Source organism: Panthera pardus, unplaced genomic scaffold (genome assembly GCF_024362965.1).
Source record: "Panthera pardus isolate Hobbes unplaced genomic scaffold, ASM2436296v1 HiC_scaffold_21, whole genome shotgun sequence".
In the NCBI taxonomy this organism is placed as follows: domain Eukaryota; kingdom Metazoa; phylum Chordata; class Mammalia; order Carnivora; family Felidae; genus Panthera; species Panthera pardus.
In genome coordinates this window covers 12,768,042-12,789,934 of record NW_026526777.1, presented here as the reverse complement: position 1 = coordinate 12,789,934, position 21,893 = coordinate 12,768,042, and the positions used below count along the sequence as shown (strand labels likewise).

The window sequence follows — 21,893 nt, the reverse complement described above, 5'->3', positions numbered from 1 at the left end:
GAACTAGAACATAACATAACCCTATGATCTTCTCCATTAACCCCATTGCTGCTGAGCTTCATCCCTTTGTAGGGGAACCGGAACTCTTTGTATTTCAGAGACTCCTAATGTGTTCCAGGCACCTTAAGTGGTAGGAAGGCTATGTGTGGGGTGGGGGAGCTTACTATATGGCAGGCCTTTTCAAAGCACTTCTATATATATTATAATTCATTTAAACATTACCACAAGCTTGTAATATCCAAAATATTGTTCAGAGGTATTTAACAGATAAGAAAAATGATGCTCAAAGAGAAATTTGCCAAATTCCACACAATTCATAAGTGATAGAGTCGGAGTTTGAACCCAGGGAGTCTGGTGCCTAAGTCAGGGCTCTTGCCCCACCATTCTTTATTTCTTCTCTAACTTGTGAACTTCCTTTTTGTCTCCTTTGATATTGAGCACAATCTTTGCCACATAAAAAGCACTTAATAAACGATTTGTGGATTGGGACAGAAGATATGACACCTGACATTTTGTCTACTTGCCTCTGAGCCTAGGATTAGGTTTTTAACCTCTGCACTATTGATGTTTGGGGCAAAACAATTCTTTGTTTTTTTTTAATTTTTTTAATATTTATTTATTTTTGAGAGAGAGAGAGACAGAGTGTGAGCAGGGGAGAAGAGAGGGAGACACAGAATCCAAAGCAGGCTCCAGGCCCTGAGCTGTGGGCACAGAGCCCGACGCGGGGCTCAAACTCACGAACCGGGAGATCATGACCTGAGTCAAAGTCAGACGCTCAACCAACTGAGCCACCCAGGCGCCCCCAAAACAATTCTTTGTTATGGAAACTGTTCTGAGTGTCATAGGGTGTTGAACAACATCCCTAGCCTCTACCCACTAGATACCAGTAGTGCCTCTCCTCACGCCTATCCCAGTTATGATTATCGAATGTGTCTCCAGACATTGCCAAATATCTGTGGAAGTGGAGGGGATTGGAAGTCTTCAGGTTAAGTCAAGAGCGCGAGAAGGAGGTACAGTCCTGAAAGGGGGTATGGCTGGTAGGGCCTTTCCAGGAATCCCATGTCAAGAGTATTCTCACTTGACTGCCTTTTCTCAATACAGCCTTGGGAAGGCAATGAAGAGCTCATGTGTCTTTACCTCCCCTCATGGCAGCTGGGAGATACTGCTTGTTGAGATGACATCCTTGAATCTGGGCAATATTCCAACTGTAGTCAGGAGAGGATGGTGAAGGGGGGTGATGGGGGGTGGATCCCTGAAAGGGACAGGATTGCATAGTGTTACTGATGCTCCTATATGACTACGTGCCAGTACATATAGCATATTTCCGAAAAGAAAAGAGAGGAAGGAGGCTTTCTGTGAAGTTAGGGGTCTGATGCCCAGATGAACTGAGAAGTACACGCTGGGGAGTCAGGACCTGACTTGGAGATGATGTTGCTTTGATGTATAGCTGTAAGGGACGCTAGATGGAGAAAATCCAGAACTTGCTTATCTTTCAGCATGGGAGACATTTGTGTGTTTTCTGAGTCATCTGACACACAGAGTGTAGGACTTTCCTGATGGATAAGGAAACCTGATGTACTCATTTGTTATAACAATGAGGTCATTGGAAGACCCATAAAACTGAAGTTTGCTATCCAAGTTCGGATCTAGTTTCTTATTCAGATAGCAGTTCCAAGGTTATTTAACAAGTCAGTTTTGACAAGTTGAATTTCTTTATAGGATGTTGGTTGAATTGCAGCATAGCCATCCTGTCATGAATGGTATTTTCAAATGTGTGGAGAAAACCAAAGTTGAGAGGATTTTTCGCAGTGAGATTTATACTTTTTCAAATGGAGACTTTTCAAATCAGATTTTCATCAGAGATGTATGAAATAACTCCAAAATCTCCCTAGCCATGTCTAAAAATCACACCAGACCCCCCCAAAAAAAATGAGAAAGAAGAAATTGCAGATAAGCTTGCACCTTAAAGAGAGCTCAAGATATTTGAAAATCTGGTTACAAATACACCAAATATCTTAACTTCGTTCCCTGAGGTTAAGTGGCAGAAGAGAATGAATGCTATGGAGACAGATGATTCCTAAGGGAAATCACCAACAATTTTTCAAAAGTTGACGAATGAATGTCCTTTTCATCACTCCCTACTGCAACATGGAGTACGTAGGATTTAGGGAAGTTCAGGCTGTCATCCAAATCCCTTCTGGACCTTCACTGAGCCTCATAACTTTTCTGAGCCTCATTTCCACATGTAAACATGTAGATAATACCTATTACATAAGGCTTTTTGATGCCTAAAAAAGATATTTTTGAAATTTAGCAAAATACTTGAACTGGTCACTCCATAAATAAAAGCTATTATCATAATATTATTACCCCTAATATCTTTATGACAGCATGTTTAGACAAGTGGACATCTTCTTTTCCAAGATTTGAAGCTGCATTTTATTCTTCCTGTGAAACTACGATTTTTCCTATTTTCCTGAGATGTATACAGAAAGAAGATGAAGGGAAAATGACTAATTTTTTACAGTTATTGGAATCATGTTAAGAAGTTGCTAATTACTACATTATACATTCTGAACAATGGATATGTTTAATCTCAGAAGAGCACACATGTTGGTTTCCATAGCATCAAATCACAAATAGTGACTGAACACAATCTACTCTCATATCCATCAATTTCTTGCCAACTTAACAAAATCTCAATTCACCATTTTGAGGACCCTCTGCAAAGGGATTCCAACATTTTAAAAAGTCAAATACTTACAAGGTAAATGAGATTTTATTACTTAATTTTTCAGGAACTACCTAGGGTGGTTGAAGTGATATTCCACTAAAATCCCCTGATCAGGATGGACCTGACCGTTTGACTCATAGGACAAAAAACACACCTAGCATCTTTTCTTTTTGTCATGCAGCCAGATAACTAGTGGATAGACACATGCATTTAACACCATCCTTCTTCCCCCCACCTTGGTCCCCAATGTCAGAAGAAGAAGAAGAAGAAGAAGAAGAAGAAGAAGAAGAAGAAGAAGAAGAAGAAGAAGGAGAAATGGAAGAAGAAGAAGAGGAGGAGGAGGAGGAGGAGGAGGAGGAGCAGAGGAAATTATTAGTTCATAAAGATAAGGAGAACCAGTGGAAAAAGACAGTAATGGATAAAAGATTTTGATACATTTTTGAAAACTGGAAAAGGGTAGATGTAAATGGAAAAACAGAATGGAAAATCTAACCACCTGTCATCCAGAGAAATAAGAAGTGAGCTAATTCACTCTGCAAAACCCCAGAAAGGCTCAGAATTTGAATGATTTAGGTTCAGCAGAGGATGGAATTTAGGGGAAGATATGGATCCCAGTCTCTGCCTGCACCCCATACAAACACGTAGCTACTATTAAACCACTCTCCCAACAACAACAACAACAACAACACACACACACACACACACACACCAGATGGATGAAAGGATGGATGGATGGATGGGACCAGAGGATTATACTCTGGAGAAACCAAACAAGGGAGTTTCTTAATGGGGGGAATCAAGAAAAACAACGCTGGGAATGGCCTTCCCTCAGCTACTCTTTCTCTACCCACTTCTAGGGTTTATAGTTTTCTCAGTAACCCATGCTGCTCCCTCTACACCTACCCTCTTGCTCCATTTCTGGCAGAAGTTGATTTTTTTCCTGGATAACCACAGAAAAAAAGTTTCTAGGTAAGCATTCTGTGCACCTCAATGGAAAGGGTAGGTCATCTACCCACCAAGGACCTACAGTGGTCCCTGTCAATTACCACCCCCCTTATGCATTCAGTACCAGCATTGTTTGAGCAGCTCATTCTTACACATAAATGAACAGACAAGAACCAGAGACATAAAGACCAAAACAAACAAAATACGCAAATAAAGCTCAGATAGGCAAAGAGGACCTAGATGGATCAGAGTCAATACAGAAATCAAAAGTAAACTTAAAAAAAATTATATTAAAGATGTGAAAATAAAATTCAGTCCATAATATAGATACAGGTCACTTTTCAAAAGGATCAGAGAACAAGAAATAATTCTTATTTATTAAATACAAAAACTGAAACTAAAAATTAAATAGAAGTTTGTAAGGGTTAAGGAACTCTCAAAAGTAGAACAAAATTAAAAGAAAAAAAGGAAAAGGGAGGGAAAAGATAAGAAAAAATAAGGAATCTGTCTCCAGAGTTTAACAGCTAATAATTAAGAGCTCTATAAAGAGAAGGGGAAAAAATGAAGGGAAGATATTATCAAAGAAGCAATTTTTTAAATTTCCAGAACTGAAACTTGTGTGTCTCCTTATTGAAAAGGCACAGGGATGTAGTTAGTGCAATGAGTGAAAAAAGACAAAACCTCAGGTAGGTCATGAAAAAATTGAGGACACTTGAAATTGGAAAGAGATTCTAGAAGCTTCCAAAAGCGAGGAGGGAAACAGTCAAATATGCAAGAATGGTCTTTGGTTTCTTAATAGCAACTGAATCTTAGAAGACTGGAACAAAGCCTGAAAAGTTCTGAGTGATAATGTGTTTCAACCTAGAATTCTATTTCCTTCCAAACTATCAATTATAAGGATAAAACATTTGCTTTTTAAAATAATTTTGTCATGCAGGAAATGGTAAAAACACAAAACAAACATCCCACCTTCCTTTGTATTCTTTCTCAGGAAGCTATCAGTGAAAAGGTTTCAGCAAAACCACAGGGTAAACCAAGAAAGAAGATGCCACAATTACTCCTTAGCAGAGGAGAGAGGTGGAGAGGAGCAGCAGGGTGACTGCGGACAGGTCTGGCAAATGACCCACCTGCAAGGGAAGGAAGGAAGTGGGGCTCCAAGAAAGAGGGGAGCAGCGGGGAGATGGGACTGATCTGTTTCAGTAAATGGATTATCAACAGTCTTGTGGCGGAGATATTGGGATGACTAGAAAATTAATATGAGGGGTGTCTGGGTGGCTCTGTCTGTTGGGCGGCTGACTTCAGCTCAAGTCATGATCTCACAGCTTGTGAGTTCCAGCCCCACGTCCGGCTCTGTGCTGACAGCTTGGAGCCTGGAGCCTGCTTTGGATTCTGTCTCCCTCTCTCTCTGCCCCTCCCCCACTCACACTCTGTCTCTCTCTCAAAAATAAACATTAAAAAAATTAATATGTGGTAGCACAAGGTGAGTAATTTGCCCAATGTTACCTGTCTGCCAAATGACAGAGCTGGGATTATAACTGAGCAGTCTAGTTCCAGAGCCTGGTTCCAGGACCTGGTACAACACCACAAGGAAATGGCCATAGTACGTGCTTGTTTGCATGTCATTTGTGAGGGTAACTCTACTGTTGATACGATCATAAATTCTGGCCTAACTTGGTTGGGAGATAGTGTTAAGGAAAGCTAAGAGAGAGAGATCTAAATCCTTGTAATCCATACCTAAAATTATCAATGGAAAAACAGCAGGTCATGCATTATTTTAGAACATGGAATTAAAGGCAAAGAAGAAACAGAGAAATTGAAGATTTGCCTCTAGGAGTAGGACTCAGGTGTAGAAAAGGATGGAAAGTGAAAACATGCATTTTTCATTGTTAGCTGTTTTGTGCTATTTGAATTTTAAATTCTACACTGATTACTCCGGTAAAAATAAAATTAATGATACAATAGTTCAAAATCAAAACAAAGCTTTTTAAGAAGAGGTTTTGTAGTGATTGACAATTGCCTTTTATAAGCCTTTGGGCAGAAGAGAGGCAAAAATATTTGTTGGGAATGGTAGTGTAGTTCAATCTTCAAATTACCTTGTACATCCCAGTATATATTTTTAAAGCGTTTTTTTTAACATTTATTTATTATTGAGAGACAGATTACCTTGTACATCCCAGTATATATTTTTTAAAGCGGTTTTTTTTTTTAACATTTATTTATTATTGAGAGACAGAGTGTGAGCAGGGGAGGGGCAGAGAGAGAGGGAGACACAGAATCCGAAGCAGGCTCTAGGCTCCCGCTGTCAGCACAGAGCCTGACGCGGGGCTTGAACTCACAAACTGCGAGATCGTGACCTGATAGGATGCTCAACCGACTGAGCCACCCAGGCACCCCCATCCCAGTATATTTTTAAGTAAAAGTTTATATTGCTTCATCTGTGATCTGTGGGTAATGATTTACTCATTGAGTACCAGGAGTCAAGATCAAGATCAATTTTATCTCATTATCTCAATCATAATATCAGAAAACATCTTGTCAGAAGGTAATATCTCATTCATAATATCAGAAGAGTAACAATACAGTGGGGAACATACATGCTCTGTGTCTGGGCACTAGTCAGATAATGGAGACTGAGAATAAAATTGCTCTCATGGCTGAATGAGCAGGAGGCCTAGTTATCAGAACCACTAGAGAGCAGATAACCCCAACGAACATGCTGCCATTTTCATCGGGTTCACAAAAATGAATAAGAACAATTATACATGTACTAAATACCTATTCAGCACTGTTCTTAATTTTTTTTTTATATATTTTAACTGATTTAATACCACCACATCCCCGTACATCAGGGGCTACTCTTATCTCCTTTTTACAGATGGGGAAAATTGTTATCAAGGAGACATCAAAGACCTTGCATTGGCCCACAGTTAGTACATAAGTGAGTAGATGTTGGAACCCAGGCAGCTTGGTCTGGATTGGAAACCAGACAGCTTGGTTGCTCAACTTATTCAGCAACAAAAAGGAATGAGGTACTAATACCAGTTGTAACATGGATGAGCCTTGAATGCATGCTAAGCAAAAGAAATCAGACCAAAAAAAAAAAAAAATGCTGTAGATTGTATAATTCCATTTATATGAAATGTCTAGAATACACAAGTCCATATGGACAGAAAGTAGTTTGGTAGTTCCTAGGTGATGGGGAGAGAGTAAAATGGGCAGTGACTACCTATTGGGTCGAGGTTTTCTTTGGGGTGAAAAATTGTTTTGGAGCTAGATAGATCTGGTACTTGCACAACACTGTGAGTGCGTGTACTAAATATCACTGAATTATAAACTTTAAAATGATCCAAAAAATAAAAAAGTAAAAAGTAAAAAATAAAATGGTCAATTTCATGGTATGTGAATATCATCTCTTTAGATAGATAGATAGATAGATGATAGATGATAGATAATAGATAGAGAAGAGAGATAGACAGATAGGCAGATACAGATATACACACACACATACAAACCAACCAGCAGAGTGCATTTGGAAGATTACGGTTCCCACAAATAGCCAGATAGCTGAAGTTCAGGGGCCACGTGTCCACCGGGGGTTTGCCCACTGGGGTGTCTGTACAACTCCCAGAGGTGCTGTCTCCTGCCCCAGGGAACAGGGAAGGGGGCCTGGTGTATGAGACCTGTAGCTAATGGCCTCACCTGAAGTGACAAACTGGGGAATCCTAAGCCCTGGAAATCATTTGAGGAGCTAGAAGCAGGAGCTGTATACCAACAGGCAAGGACATATTCTAATATCTTCACAAGCTAATGCCAGCTGAATCTCAACTCTGATCAGAGCCGAACTCTGGGTAAACTTTCAAAACAAGCGACATACTCTCTTTGTTCATATGACATGTAAACAATCAGTTCCATATCCGTGGCTTATGCTAGGGTCCCTCACGGTGGCTAAGAGAAAACACCAAAGGTGTTTTTGCTTAAAACGCCTTCTGTCTGGACTTTGCAGCTTCCTTCTGCACAATGCTCTGAACCTGAGGAGTTTCTCTCTTCCCTGAGTGAAAACAAAGCCCCCAGACGTCATACTACACAGACCTGGGACACTGGCACCTCAGCTCATTGGTCAGAATCCACCAAGAAGTGAAGCTCCATCATGAATGCAGAAAAGCATCCACTCCTTTGCCTGCTCAGGCACATGCAGCTCCAGGAAAACACCTCCTGTCTTTTGCTCCACAAAGCTTTGCCTGTCCTATGTGTGGTAGTTCTGGCTCTCCATCCACATTTCCACGGCCCTCCTCCCCCTGCTTTGGGATACTTCTCTGTAGGGGGTTCCTTCCGCCTTTCCCACATTCACCTGCTTTGCTGAATGAACCTGCAAAAGAATGGAAGTTAGGAGTTGGTGAGGAGGGACACAAAATGAGAGAAAAACACACTGTATCCACTTGTTCATTTTGCTCTCTGGTGTGTAAGGCTCAGATGTCTGACTTCGGAACTTCTGGAGACGGGCTATTGGCCTCAGTTTTGTACCCGAGAACACCAGTAATCCTCTCTTCTCCTGGACGCAGGGATAAAGATGAGGAGGAATAATAAGCACCCGCTTCTCACGCCTTCCAGTCTCCCCTGTCTGTAAATAATGTAACTGGTTGTGCAGAGAGCTAACTGGTCTACAGAATCGTTTTTCAGAATTATTTACGTTGCTACCCCATGCTAAGCAGATGCCAGTGCAGATGGCAGCCAGATAAAAATTTTAAAATCACATTCACTTTGATTTGTGAGAATTTTAGTAAAATTAAGCTTTGAAATCAACGTACGCTTTTAAAATACTGCATTCGTTATAAAATGCCATTACGCACACCCTCATTTAAATCATTTTGCTTGCGTTGGTGAGAAAATGTTAATGCCTTAAAGAGTCTGGCTGATAAACGTAGGCCGTTTTCCTTGGAGGGAGAGAGGGCGCGAGACCATTGGCACACGCTACTCTTTGTTTTCTTTGGCTGTTTGAACCCTCTTGGGGAGGTACAGGGCCCGGGGGTGTGAAAGTGAGATCCATTTCGGAGGGCACAAAGCTAGAGACAAGAAGGCGGTGACCGAGAAAAATCGATAAGTATCAGAGTCCATGCTTAATGCTGAAACCCGATCATAACTGAATCTGTGCACCGCCCAGTCACCGTGATTTGAGAAGCAAGAAAGGCCACGAGAGGTGTGGCGAGATTAAATAAGGCGATACGCGTGAAATTAATCTGTAAATTGTAAAGCGCAGGGTGTAGTGCTGAGAATTACCAAGTGCCACGTATTTGTATTCTTATCACAGAAGGCAGGCTCTGTGGGGAGAGTTTTTATTAGGTACGTTGGGAAGAGAAAATAAAAGAAGTAGAATGCACAGTCCTTGTGCTTAAGGATTTTGCAGATTAATGGAGAAAACGGGGCAAAGAAGCTAGCTCCAGAAAATAATGCATCAGGTGCAGAAAAAAAAGTCTATACCTATAAGCCAATAGGCCACAGAATGTAGGAGTGGTCAGAGAGAAGGCTTGTGTTGAGTGAAGAGTCTTTAGTTCGAGGAGGAAGCACTCAGTCCTCATTCACATTCTGTTTTAGCTGTTTTTCTTTCTCTCAAGTTCTTGGTGTTGTCAAGATCTTTCAAGGGCATTGTTTTCCTTAATTCCCACAATAGCTCATGTCCCATTCATTTTACAAATGAAGAATCTGTGGTTCAGAAGAGTTAAATAAACTTTCCCAAGATGACACGATTAAGTGACCAAACTTGGGTTTAAAGCCAAGTGAATCTCTCTGATACTGAAATCACTTGGCCACCCGGTTTCACTTTGGAGGAATATGTGTATTCATCAACTCTTCTTTAATGGAATGAGAAATAGCATCTTGGGGCCAACGCTGCTGATCCCAAATCCTCCATGCCCACGGACTCTGAGGTTCAGGGGGAGCTGCTGGTGAGCTTGGCTCTGCTCACTGATGCCAGATGCTTGAGAGACATCTACAAAGGAGAAGTCACAGGTCACTTTGTTTTCTTGCTAGAACTTGTCAAAATACTCAGGTGTGGTGCCTTGGTTCTCATGCCAGAAGAAGAAGAAGAAGAAGAAGAAGAAGAAGAAGAAGAAGAAGAAGAAGGGGAAGAAGAAGGAGGAGGAGGAGGAGGAAGAGAAGAAGGGGAAGAAGAAGGAGGAGGAGGAGGAAGAGGAGAGGAGGAGGAGGAGAAGAAGAAGAAGGAGGAGGAGGAGGAGGGGAGGAGAAGAAGAAGGAGAAGAAGAAGAGGAAGAAGGAGAAGAAGGGGAAGAAGGGGAAGAATAAGGAGGAGGGGGAGGAGGAAGAGGAGAGGAGGAGGAGGAGAAGGAGAAGGAGAAGGAGAAGGAGAAGAAGAAGAAGAAGAAGAAGAAGAAGAAGGAGATGGAGGAGGAGGAGGAGAAGGAGGAGGGGAAGGAGGGGAAGGGGGAAGGAGGGAAAGAAGGGGAAGGAGGGGAAGAAGAAGAAGAAGGAGAAGAAGAGGAAGAAGGGGAAGAAGGAGAAGGAGAAGAAAGAGGAGGAGGAGACGAAGTGGGGAGAGGGAGAGGAGGAGGAGGAGGAAGAAAGGGGAGGAGAAGAATTGAACATTCTGTGGCTCTCTTGTACCATGTGATTTGTACATACATTTTGTTTCTCCTTCTAGAGTGTTTGCTTCTAGAGTTTGCATCTTACCTCTAACCATAGCTGTGTGAGTTGTTTTTGTATTCTTCAAGGCACCTTGCACGTGGTAGGTACTGACAAAGTTTTGTTGGATTGCTCTAGCCACGGGGCAATATGGTACAGGAGTTAAGCACACAGTCTATAGTAGAAAACATGACATCAAATTCCACATCCATTACTTACTGGCTATAAAGTCAAGCTGCTTGATATCCTTTTTTTTTTTTTTTGTTATCTTATCTATAATCTGGGGAATTAATAGCACCTACTTCATGCAGCTGTTGACCAACTAAGTAAACTTGTATAAAATGCCCAAAACAGTACTGGCATATAGTAAGTGTCAGATAATTGTATTTAATATATTATTTAATACAATGATATATGGTATCAAAAAAAGAGAAAGGAAAATACTTAAATAATCTTTACATATTGGATAGATTCTCAGTCCCTTATGTAATACAAGACCAAATGATCTCTAATCCAGATATTGCCATTTAGGATTTGAGTCTTCTGGGTACTCATTTTGGTTTATTTGTTTGTATTATCTGGAGATGAAAGAAGCAAAAAAGCATACAAACATGTGGAGGTAAGTGCCAACTCTCAATATTCTCCACATTGTACTGTGGGGAACATTTAACATCTGACTTCCCTAATGATTCTCCTATCGGAATAGTAAGAATGTTTATTATGTTTTATGGGTTACGCATTAACCCACTCCTTCCCTAATATTCAGGCTTCACCAGGTCTCCTGATCCTTGGTGAGACTGGAGGTAAAGATGATGACGCGATCACTGTACCCCCACTCAAAGATAAGAGTTCTCCCTTAGCCTCTTAGCGCTCCAGTTAGGTTCCAACTGAAGCCAAGTCTTTTTCTTTTATATACTTAGATTATAAATTAAACATACCTGTTGCAGGGTTACAAATCTCCTCCCATTCCATTTATATGTGCCGGGGAAATGCAGCTTCCTGATTTTGTGACAAAATGCTCTCATTGTCATTAAAAATCTCCACCCACTGGTACGGCGTTGGAGAATAAAGCTTTCCCCCAAAACAAGTTTGCTTGATTTTGTTTTCTCAAGACTGGTTGTAGTTAATACGATCACTGAAATAGTTTACACATCCCAGATTCTTATGAACACCTTTCTTGCCACTGTCCTTGCTCCATGTAAGAAGGTGCCTGGGTGTGCGCTGAAGGCCTGCGTGAGCTCCGGAACTGGCCTCTTGCTCCTGTGGTACCATAGCAATGCCCTTGTCTCTCCTGACACCATCTTCTGCTGCTGGTTCCTGATCCCCACATTTGAGCTAATTAGGGTCCAGTTTCCTCCTCGCTGACTTCTTCACCTCTCCTGGCAGTGTTGGCCTCCTGAGGTCTTGGTGTGACTTTATTTTGGTTCCCCCATCCAGGTAGTCTGTCCTAGCCTTCCACCATGGAAGACTTCTCCACTAACCATGGTTTTCCCTTATGGTGGTCCCAGATTCTCAACAGTGACACATGCCCCATTGGGAGCAAGTAGGAATTGCTGAGTCCTCCCCCACACTACTTGAAAACCAGTAAAATGGTTTAGGAAGAGCTGAACTTGAGCATTCTGTCTGTCTGTCTGAGCAACGGGCACTTTGGGCACTGTCTCTACCCTCCCCTGCTGGTGCTCCGGGAGCCTGTAGGGCACTGTTTTCTCATAGTCCCAAGACAGAAATTCAAACCAGGCCCCTCTACACTCTTCAATTCCCCAGCATGCCATTTCTTTCGCACCTTCTCTCTTCTAGCTGTATCCAGATCAATTTAAAAACTACATCTTTAGGAAATTCAGTGAGCCCTTGAAGTGTGCTATATACGGCCAGACACGGTGACTACAATGCTGAATGAGGCACATCCTCTCTCTTCATCTACTGGGGGGTTGGGATTACATAAGGAAGGTATTATAAAAATACTTATTTTATAGTTGCATGCTGACAGAAAAGCTTCCTGGGCACCCGACGTTTGACCTAGACTGGCAGATGGGGTTTCAGAGGAGGCTTCTTGGGGTAAGAGTCATCTGGTTTTCTCTGACTTCACCCAAAAGGCCTGAATTGTTAATGTCTTGTTAATATCCCAGAGGCCCCGGGCATGGAGACTTCTTGAGAGTTCTGCCACTTTGGAGCTCTGGGCCCAAATAATTTTTATGTTATAAATTCACTGATGAGGGTATGTAGGCCCATTGCCTCTGACCATCACTTTGTCAGACTAAAAAAAAAATATCAGTCATCTAGTTTGCATCTAGGGTGGAACAGCCCATAGGAGATGAGCTTTTTTAGGAGATTCTGAGCATTCCCTCAGCAGAAGAGCCAGAAATGAGAACAGCTGTTCTCCACAGAGTTTTGACATTTCTGGTCAAAAGTTGAAAAGGAAAAAAAAAAAAAAAAAAAAAACAAAAAACAGAGGAGGTGGAGGAGAACAAAAATAGGAAGGTATAGGGTCCACCAACAATGGCTTGATTCTGATATTACATAAAAGAGGTTGGAATAAAACAATTCTGTTATCCAAACTCAACAATTTTAATCATTACACTCTGGTTCACAGTTGAAAATATAGTCTCTCCCCACCGCCCCCATCTTTCTCCCTTCCCCAAGTTCTGCAATTTAGTGCGATCATATCATTGGAGTCATTGTTTTCCCCATCAGTCACATGTTTTGTTATTTTATTTAAATATGGAATCAGGAATTCACATTGAAGTGAAACATCTTGTTTCCTATGGCTGAAAGCCAGAAAGAGCTTGTTTTTGGAAGGCTGATCACAAAACACAAAACAGCGTTTTTGTATAAAGTCTGTCCTACTTGATTTCAGCACGTGATTAGTAACTGATCATGACTGAGCCACTAGACTCGTGCATACAGAGAAACTAACAGCTTAGGCACCTTAATACTCTGTATATCAGAATTAGTACCTATTGAAGAAGATTGCATTGCAAATATGGCATCTGCAGTTAAGAAAAACCTAAGGTTAAAGCAGAGATTTCGCCCTCGGACAAAAGGATAAAAACTTGTCTTGCACTATGGAGGTCCAACTTTTCTGTCGTGTCTTCCGAGCTCGTTCAGTCTTCATATATCCCTTGCCCATCACAGAGCAGCGTGCTCTGTGGCACTGATTCTTGGGAAAATATCCAAGCTGCAGATTAACCCCTAAGCAGCTCAACTATTTTCTCAATGTCTTCTTTTTTTCAACCACCATCAAAATGGAGAGTTTGCTGGAGAAGGTTAATGAAGTAACATTTCATGAAAGAGAAGAATTTTGATGAAGTTTGATAAGAGGAAGACATCCTCCAACTCAGCCAGTCACATCCATATTAACTCCACCGTGAAGATGTCCTAAAGAGGGCAAACGTGCAACATTTCTCTAGAAGGAAATCTGCTTTTCTCCCTTTCACCCAGACTCCAAATCTCCATGACTTCTACTCTTTCCTGACTCCCCGTATCCAGTTAGCCAAGAGCCCTTATGGATTTTTAACATAAAATGTCACTCATGTCTGGTTCTCGTTCTGTTGCATCTGTCCACAGATGCCTGGTTCATTTTCTTAAAATAGCATTGCCATCATATCAGTCCCCTGCTCTTCATCAAGAAGAGAACAAGAAAGAAGCTCCTGACTACAGTGTCCGAGAAGCAGCTTGAGCATAGCCCTCCATTACTTACCTCTAATAACAACAGGGACCCCTATTCTTGTCAGACTGATGTAGTCATTGTTTTTCAGGTATGCTTTCTTTTTTCCCATTATTCCTTGTGCCTGAAGCACCTAATTCTTGTCTTTCAAAATCTACCCTTCCTTCACATCTGGTGGAGATTCTTTGTGATAACTCCTCTACTCCGTGGCTTGGTACTTAAGCACACAGGCATTGGAGTCAAGCTTTCTTGCAGTGCAGGTTCTCACAACACAAGGAGGTTTACTGAACTGTTCTTAGGATCAGTACCTTTGAGGGAGGAGAGAAAGTAATACTGTACAGAGGGAGAAGTTGAACTGCAATGCAGTTGCTACAGAGGCTTCAGCCAATCCTTCTGGAAGCTCTGAGTCTGGGATGACTTTTTCAGAGTTTTCCAATTGAGGCAATCGTATACCCCACCCCCACCCCAGCCCAGCTACACCTTAGGTGAGGCAGCTCCTTTCAGCCAAGGACAAGGCCCGGAGATCCCTGCTTTAGGGGAAATGAGTGCCTTCTTTGATCCTGAAAGAAACTCTGGCCAGCACGCCACAGTGTCTGTCACAAAACTGTGTTCACACTGGCCCTTTCATTTACAGCTGTGTGGTTGCAGGTGAGTTGCTTTCTTTTCTTCTTCTTCTTCTTCTTCTTCTTCTTCTTCTTCTTCTTCTTCTTCTCCTTCTTTTTTTTAATTTAGAGAGAGAGAGAGAGAGGGCAGGGGAGACAGGCAGAGGGTGAGGGAGAGAGAGAATCCTAAGCAGGCTCCATGTACAGCACGGGTTCGATCCCACAACCCTGGGATCCTGACCTGAGCTGTAATCACGATTCCAATACTCAGCTGATTGAGCCACCCAGGTGCCCCTGCAAGTAAGTTTCTTAACTTACCCATGCCCTTAGCTTATTTCACAAGAGTGAAGAAAATAGTACATTTTCTTTTTTCCTAAAGATTATATGAGATAATCCATGAAATGAGTGAATCAAAGAAAGAGCTCAAAAAATGTTAATTATCATTATAACATTTATCACCACGACTACTAGACATTTACATATGCTGCCTTACATTGCCCTTTAAAAGTTTTTAATTATGGCTCACTTCACAATTATTCACAGCACGTAACCACTCAGAATCATTGAACTAGTTTATGAAATCTCTGAGGGCAGAGATGGTGTCTTTCTATTTTTACACTCCCTCCTACATCTCCCACACGACAACATCGTTGTGAATTTGTTTGATTTGATACGATCTGGATTTAGCTTTGAGGTCATGCATTAGCAAAGAGAGATACAGTTATAAATTCAGTATTTAAAGGAGAGTTACAACCTCCCAGCTCTGAGATCCTCTGTTTTAATCAACATTCATTATCAGAAAATATGTCTGTCCCCAAAGAGATGTGTCATGTGGTCATTTTAAGTTCCATTCTCTTCACCTTGTCTTCACTGCCTTAACTCAGGGCCTCCCCACTCCCTGCTTCTTTGTCCTAGGTCTATCCCTTAGTTATTTCCCAAACTGCACTATCATTTCACGTTACAAATCTCATCAGGTGATTCTTTTCGTTCTCTTCTGGCTTTCAGAATCAAGTCCAAAACCCATGGTATTTGGAAGATCATTGCAATGGGTCTTCTGAGGACTGCCCCCACAATTCCCCAGCTTTCTAGTCCCCAGTGATACCCTTTTTCTCCAGTGAATGGATGCTGAACTCCAGCCTCACTGACCTATTCATTTTCTGCACCATATCAGGTAGCCTTTCTTGCCTTTAAAATTGCTTTTGCCTCTTTTTTAGTGTGCCCTTGCCCTCATTTCTCCAACTGGCATATAGTTGGTGAAATCAATATAGGATAAATAATGCATACATGCATTTAGAATTTGCCAAATTCTAAAGTAGTTCTGTGTCTTTGAGATACAAGGAGAGTGGCATCTGGCATTCTGAAAATACATGAATAAGTAATCATAAAGAAATAATAATTTTTAAGAACTCAGTCTACTGAGTCTACTGAGCTGTTTGCAGATCAGCTGAGCTTCAGTAGCTTGGGCCAGGAAGATGCCTTTTGTGGCCAGGGAACATGTAGGTTTCTGGCTCACGTCCCAGTCATGATTCTGTGAAGAGCTCCTGGGAGACTACACACCGGTAAAGTCTTCAGTCTTAGCATGACTGGGCACCCAGTTGGCAGTCATAACCCAAGTAAAGGGTAATAAAAGTGACTGCCTTGGTGCACGGTTGGTTACTTAACCAAAGGGTTAAGCACTCAGGATTCTAGAGGCACCTGCAGAGGGAATTATCCATCAACCAGGCACATAAGTGAAAGGGACAAGCTCATGAAAAAAAAAAAAACATCACTCTGAAGATGGGTAGCTTGGAGGAGGTGAGGGACACAAACCAAACACCCTTCCTTTATGAGTCACTTTCGAAGGTTATTTAATTTTTTTTTTTTTGCTTTGTTTTAAAAAATTATGAGTTAAAAGGCTCAAACAGCCTAGGGAAGTAAATCCATGCATACTTCTAACATTAGTTAATATTTACTAAGAAATCATAGGTTACAACAAATTAAACTTTTTGGCATTCTTACTGAGCTTTTCTGGCCAACCATGTTAGTGACTGTTCCTACAGATAGTTTATAACCTTATTTTTTACCCTTCTAGAGCAACCAAAGTGCACAGAGTTAGAAGAACTCTGGGTTCACGTGGTTCTTAAGCCAGGGTCTTAAGAAAATGGATTGGAGGTTAGAGAATGGATCAGGGTGAACAGGCAGACACTAGACATGCCCACTAATAACTGGGAAAAGTGAGTTAAATTTCTCCTTGTTTGAGGTGGAATTCCTTCATATAAACCTGGGCACCCTCAGAGAGAAATGCTTTACAGTCCAAACTGATGTTTATTTTGGACTCTGTTTCTCTTTCAGCTTTCAGTTGTGACCTTAGGAATGAGCTCACAATTGGAAGCAAATCTGTCTTCTGTTTCTACTGTTAAAGAATTACCTACCCACTGAAAAACCACATAGGATTAACAATGGCCTTGTCCCAAATATATGCTTTTTGGAATTGTACAAACTGTATTTACGATGCTAGCAAGTTTCAGTTCAACTGCTGAAATATTTCAATAAGAGTGATTGAATTCTTAGTAAATGGAATGCTTCCTCTGTTCAATTTTGGCCTGTTGAATGCTGGAAGGTGGGTAGGTCTGACCCATTCATTACACATATCTGGGTGATAGGAAAGGCAGGCCTTTGGAGTTTGATGCCATGTATGTTTTTGGAAGTACCTCAGACTGAAATACTATGAATAAAAAAATGGCCTTTAAAAGTTCTTTTCAGCCTCCTAGGCTTGAGACATGGTTAGGGCTTCTGAATGCTTACTCTAGTCATATAATTCATGATTTGGTAGGGGCGCCTGGGTAGCTCAGTCGGTGAATTCATGATTTGGCATATCTCTTTTGTGGATTTTAGTTGGTATTGATTCAAAAATATCTGATGACTTCAATTTCCAGAATCACCAAAGCGAGTGGTAGTGTTTTTGTACTTCATTGATCAGATTGTTGAATAGACTCCAGGTTATCCACATTGGGTTAACATCCCAAACTCTGTGGATGGGGTGGAGAAGGTAGAAGGAACTAATATTCATTTGCTCATTTGTTCTTCCGACAAATTTTTCTTTGGTACTGACCAAATGCCAAGCTGAGTGATTTACATATGACATCTAGTCAATTCCTAAATATTCTATGAATTTTATAGGTATGGAGACTTAGGCTCAGAAAGTTTAAATAACTTGTAAGCGGAGGAGGTAGTAAGTGAAGGACCTGAGGTTTGGATTTAGGTCTGCCATTAAAAAGAGTGAAGGCTTTTCCATTAAGCACGCTCCCTCATGAAACGTGTCATATGTATGAAAACACCAACACAGCTAAAAGAAGGAAGAAGAGTCTGATTGGGAAAAACCAATCCCTCTAGCTACTAAGGGAATGAGAATATACCGCCATGTAAAAAGCACCTCCCTCCTCTTGGTCATGTTGCTGAACGTCTGTCTCCCCCATCTTCCTTCTGTCCTCCCTTTCCCCACCACCCAAGACGTGTCATGAACTCCCACAGCAGGCACATTAGGGAACATCATTTCGAGAGTGCTCCTCGAGCATACCTCTGACAGACTCTTGCTTTGAATCGCCTCAACACATTTCAGAGGAGAGGATTCAAAAGGGAGTTTTAAAAAGAAGCAGACCTGGAGTTGCACAGAGGCAGCAAAGACACCCTTGAGGTCATTCTTCTCTTTTTTCTACACTGATGTATTCTCTCCAGAGTGATAATAATCTTTTTTGAAATGCAGGTCTAAGACGGAAGGAATTTTTATCTGGAAGAGTAATATAAATTAGCTTTGACTGCCAGTTTCCACTGATTATTACTTTCCAGGCGGAATTCCTACAAATTCTTGAGGCATGACCTCCAATGAAAAAATAAAACCCCTTTAAAAACTTGTTGAGAAATTCCAGATAACTTTCACAAGAGATTTAATTTTAGAGCATTAACACAATCTTGGTTGGAAAGATAAAACTACAATGCAGTTATTTGGTAAAAGTCATTACTTCACAATGAAGTCATTGGAGATTATTTTACTGTGCTTATCTGTCCCCTCTCTTTTTTTTTTTTTTCTTTTAAACTTGGTTCCTTTCTCCCCAAACTAATTTTATTATGCATTACTCAGTGCACTCTGGATTCACCCTTATAAAAGCATAAAGTGTTTCAACAGATAGCCAGCTGGAGGCAGCCAACTTGAGATTCAACCTACCGGTATGAGCAAACGTTGTGATTGGTTCTTACATTTAGTAGTATGTTCTAGGCATTATTGCCTACGTATGGTTTGGGCAACTATAAGGGAAGGTTCTGGGGTTTGGTTTTTTCAACATGATATGAAGCAATGGATTCAAAGGGATTTCTGTATATCGTTGAAAGAGATTTAGGGGTGAGGAAGTGAGAGCCTGCATACTAGGATTTACTGCGGGCTTGATAGGCGACACGTGTGAAGATGTGGGCGGGGTCTCATCCGCATCGGACACGTGGCGAGCACGAGAATCGGAAAGGTGAAGTGATTTGTCCAAGGACTCTCGCCCTCTCAGCGGTGGAGCCGGGGCAATTCAAGCCCAGGAACATCTGACTGCAAGGTTGGCTCCCTTCCCACGGCAGGGTGTTGCTCCTTCTTGAGCTGGACTAAACGCGGATGGGAAAACATGAAGACTGGGGCTACATGTGCAAAACGTATCAGTGGTCCCAAGTGGCCAAACGGAAAAAGATGTCATTATTTACCATTTTCCCCAAATTTTTCATTTACTTCAATTCAAAGTGTCATTTAAATTATATAATGTTATTGTATACATAATCAAGATAAATCAGTATCTGGTTAAAAAAAAAAATACATACATATGAAACTATATGTAGATATATGATACCAGATAGACGGATAGACGATATAGTTTTATATACATCTATACCTTTATCCTCTAGTATATATATGAATATAATCACATGTGAATTATCTTTTATCTTTCAGAGTACCTAACATGAAGAAGTATGAATTCACAGTTATCCTGTGAATATAATGATTATTATTAACATAAAATTTCCCTTTCCTGTTTTAACATTTTAAAAACAAAACAGTCACCTGATGCCCATGAGTAGGTGGAAAAGAGATTTCTAAAATAAGAAAGAAAAGGGATATTGTGAACATTTGATACTCTTTATCCTAAAATGTTCTAATTTCCCTGAGAATGAGCCAGCGGTGGAAATTATCTTTTAGATATTTAAATGGTTTTTAATTCCTTTCAAGAACATTCACATTTTACCAGTTGTTATACAAGAAGTCAAAATGAGTGGCCTTTCCAAGAGTAATTCAACATTATTAATTCTCAAGTGATGAAATCTCTCAGCATAATTTATGTTACATAAATCTATTCGCTCATTAACCTCATTGATGGAGCATCTTACTTATTCAAGGCATTAGAGACACAAAAATAAACACACACATTCTCTTCTCTAATCTTTGCAGTATTCTAGGGAAACAGGCATAAAAACACACGATTATGGTACAGAATGGTGAGGATTATGTCCAATGTATAAACAGACGAGTGAGTATAGCTGGCCTTTCTAACCTCCCAGATGTCCAGAAATCAGAACTATATGGAATGAAAATGATGCCAGAATATGTAGGAAAGTTGTGAGGAAAAAACGCAAGCTTGTTTTTATTCCATTTAGACCAGGTTCCTTTCTTTTCAAAGGCGCTTCAATAAATATTTCTACAAAAAGAATCTAAAGCAGTTTTACATGCATTATGTCTCTCAATCTTAAGAGTATTTCAGAGATGTGGGAGAAAGCAGGTGCTTGTATCAGTTCTAATTCCTACATGAATGTCTATCATAACTTCAGTTACTTCCTAGGCAAGATAACAGAACCCTGTTCAGTAGAATTCCTTAAAGTTTTATAACTCTCCAAAAAGTTCTCTGAACCCTTCCTTTTTTATCTGATAGAACTCTCTCTCTTTCTCAGATATACAGTTTAACTCTCTTTCATTTTCTATTCTTAATATCTTGTAAATGCCTCTTCACTTTTTATTACTTGCGAAAAGTGGCCAGTAACTAATTCTCCCTCTTAAATTTTCTTTTTTTGTTATTGAAAAAAACTTTAAGTTTGTTTATTTATTTTGAGAGAGAGAAAGCATGAATTGGGGAGGGGCAGAAGAGGAAAGAGAGAGAATCTCGAGCAGGTTCCGTACTGCCAGAGCAGAGCCTGATGTGGGGCATGAACCCACGAAGCCGTGAGATTATGACCTGAGCCAAAACCAAGAGTCAGACACTTAACTGGTTGAGCCACCCAGGCGCCCTTAAATTTCCTTTTTTATTTCACAATAATTCATATTTGTTTTGGAGAAAAAAAACTACAAAATACAGATTATCAAAAGCAAAGAGAGGACCGTGTGTGTGTGTGTGTGTGTGTGTGTGTGTGTGTGTGTGATGTGAATGTGTGTGTTGAGAATAGGGACTCTAATCAGAAACAGGCACCACAGACACAACAAAAAAGGACATGGGCACACCAGGGGACAATGGACAGCAGTATTAAGGCTGCATCTTCCTCCTGACTTTGCCCTACAATAATCCAATGATTCTCCCATTTTTAAACTACCATTATTCCTGTTCCTTCTTCTTTCATTTCCATTTATCTCAGCTCAGAAATGTTACGATAATTGTTACATGATCTCCTTCTTTCTCTTTTTTCAATCTATTCAGATTCAGTTTCCTAAATGAATACTTTCAAAGAATCACTCCCCTGGGTAAGAATTTTTAATATCTTCACTTGTCTTATGGTACAGAGTACCATCCGAGGTCCTTAACATATTCTAACAACAGATTAACTTCATCTTCATTTTTTACCATTCTCCTACAGATACCTCCCCTTTCCACAGATCAGAGACTTTTCCCCATCAGTGGAGAAGCAGGGTCCTGGAAATCAGACTGATCTGGGCACAAATCCTGGCTCCATCACCAAGGTTTGGGAATCCGGGCAAGCTGATTCATCCATAGAATAGAGATAATAGTCTCCTTTCAGGATTTTGCTGGAAGATAAATGAGAAAGATATCTGAACATATTATTTGATGCCCCTTCTATGCAATCAGATTGTCCCTTGCTCTTTCCCCTCAGGCATCTTTGCCTGGGATACCCCCTGATTCACATCCTTGTATTCTCACTTGTTGTTTTTCTCCTCTTCGAAGATCTTCTAGGTCACTTCAGCTCACAGGAATTTCTGCCCTTCCTCTGAATGCCTAACACATTATGTGGTTTCCTGCTTCACAATCCACCATTTGCTGGTGAGATCTCTGAGATCTTACTCGACATACTATCTTGTTTTGTTATT

At 40.7% G+C, this 21,893-nt stretch overlaps 2 long non-coding RNA genes across 2 annotated transcripts in view; both read right to left on the bottom strand.

Moving 5' to 3' along the window:
• Positions 1–489: 489 nt before the first annotated feature.
• LOC109276704 (uncharacterized) lies at positions 490–9,723 on the bottom strand. The gene is made up of 3 exons (XR_002084804.2): positions 9,155–9,723; positions 7,769–8,045; positions 490–1,252 (listed from the first exon to the last, which is right to left on the bottom strand). It is a non-coding gene; the product is annotated as an uncharacterized LOC109276704 (long non-coding RNA).
• A 9,695-nt stretch (positions 9,724–19,418) lies between these two features.
• Positions 19,419–21,893, bottom strand: part of LOC109276588 (uncharacterized) — a 53,206-nt gene continuing 50,731 nt past the window's right edge. The window contains exon 4 of the long non-coding RNA XR_002084743.2: positions 19,419–21,593. This is a non-coding gene — a long non-coding RNA (uncharacterized LOC109276588). The remainder of the gene's footprint in view (positions 21,594–21,893) is intronic.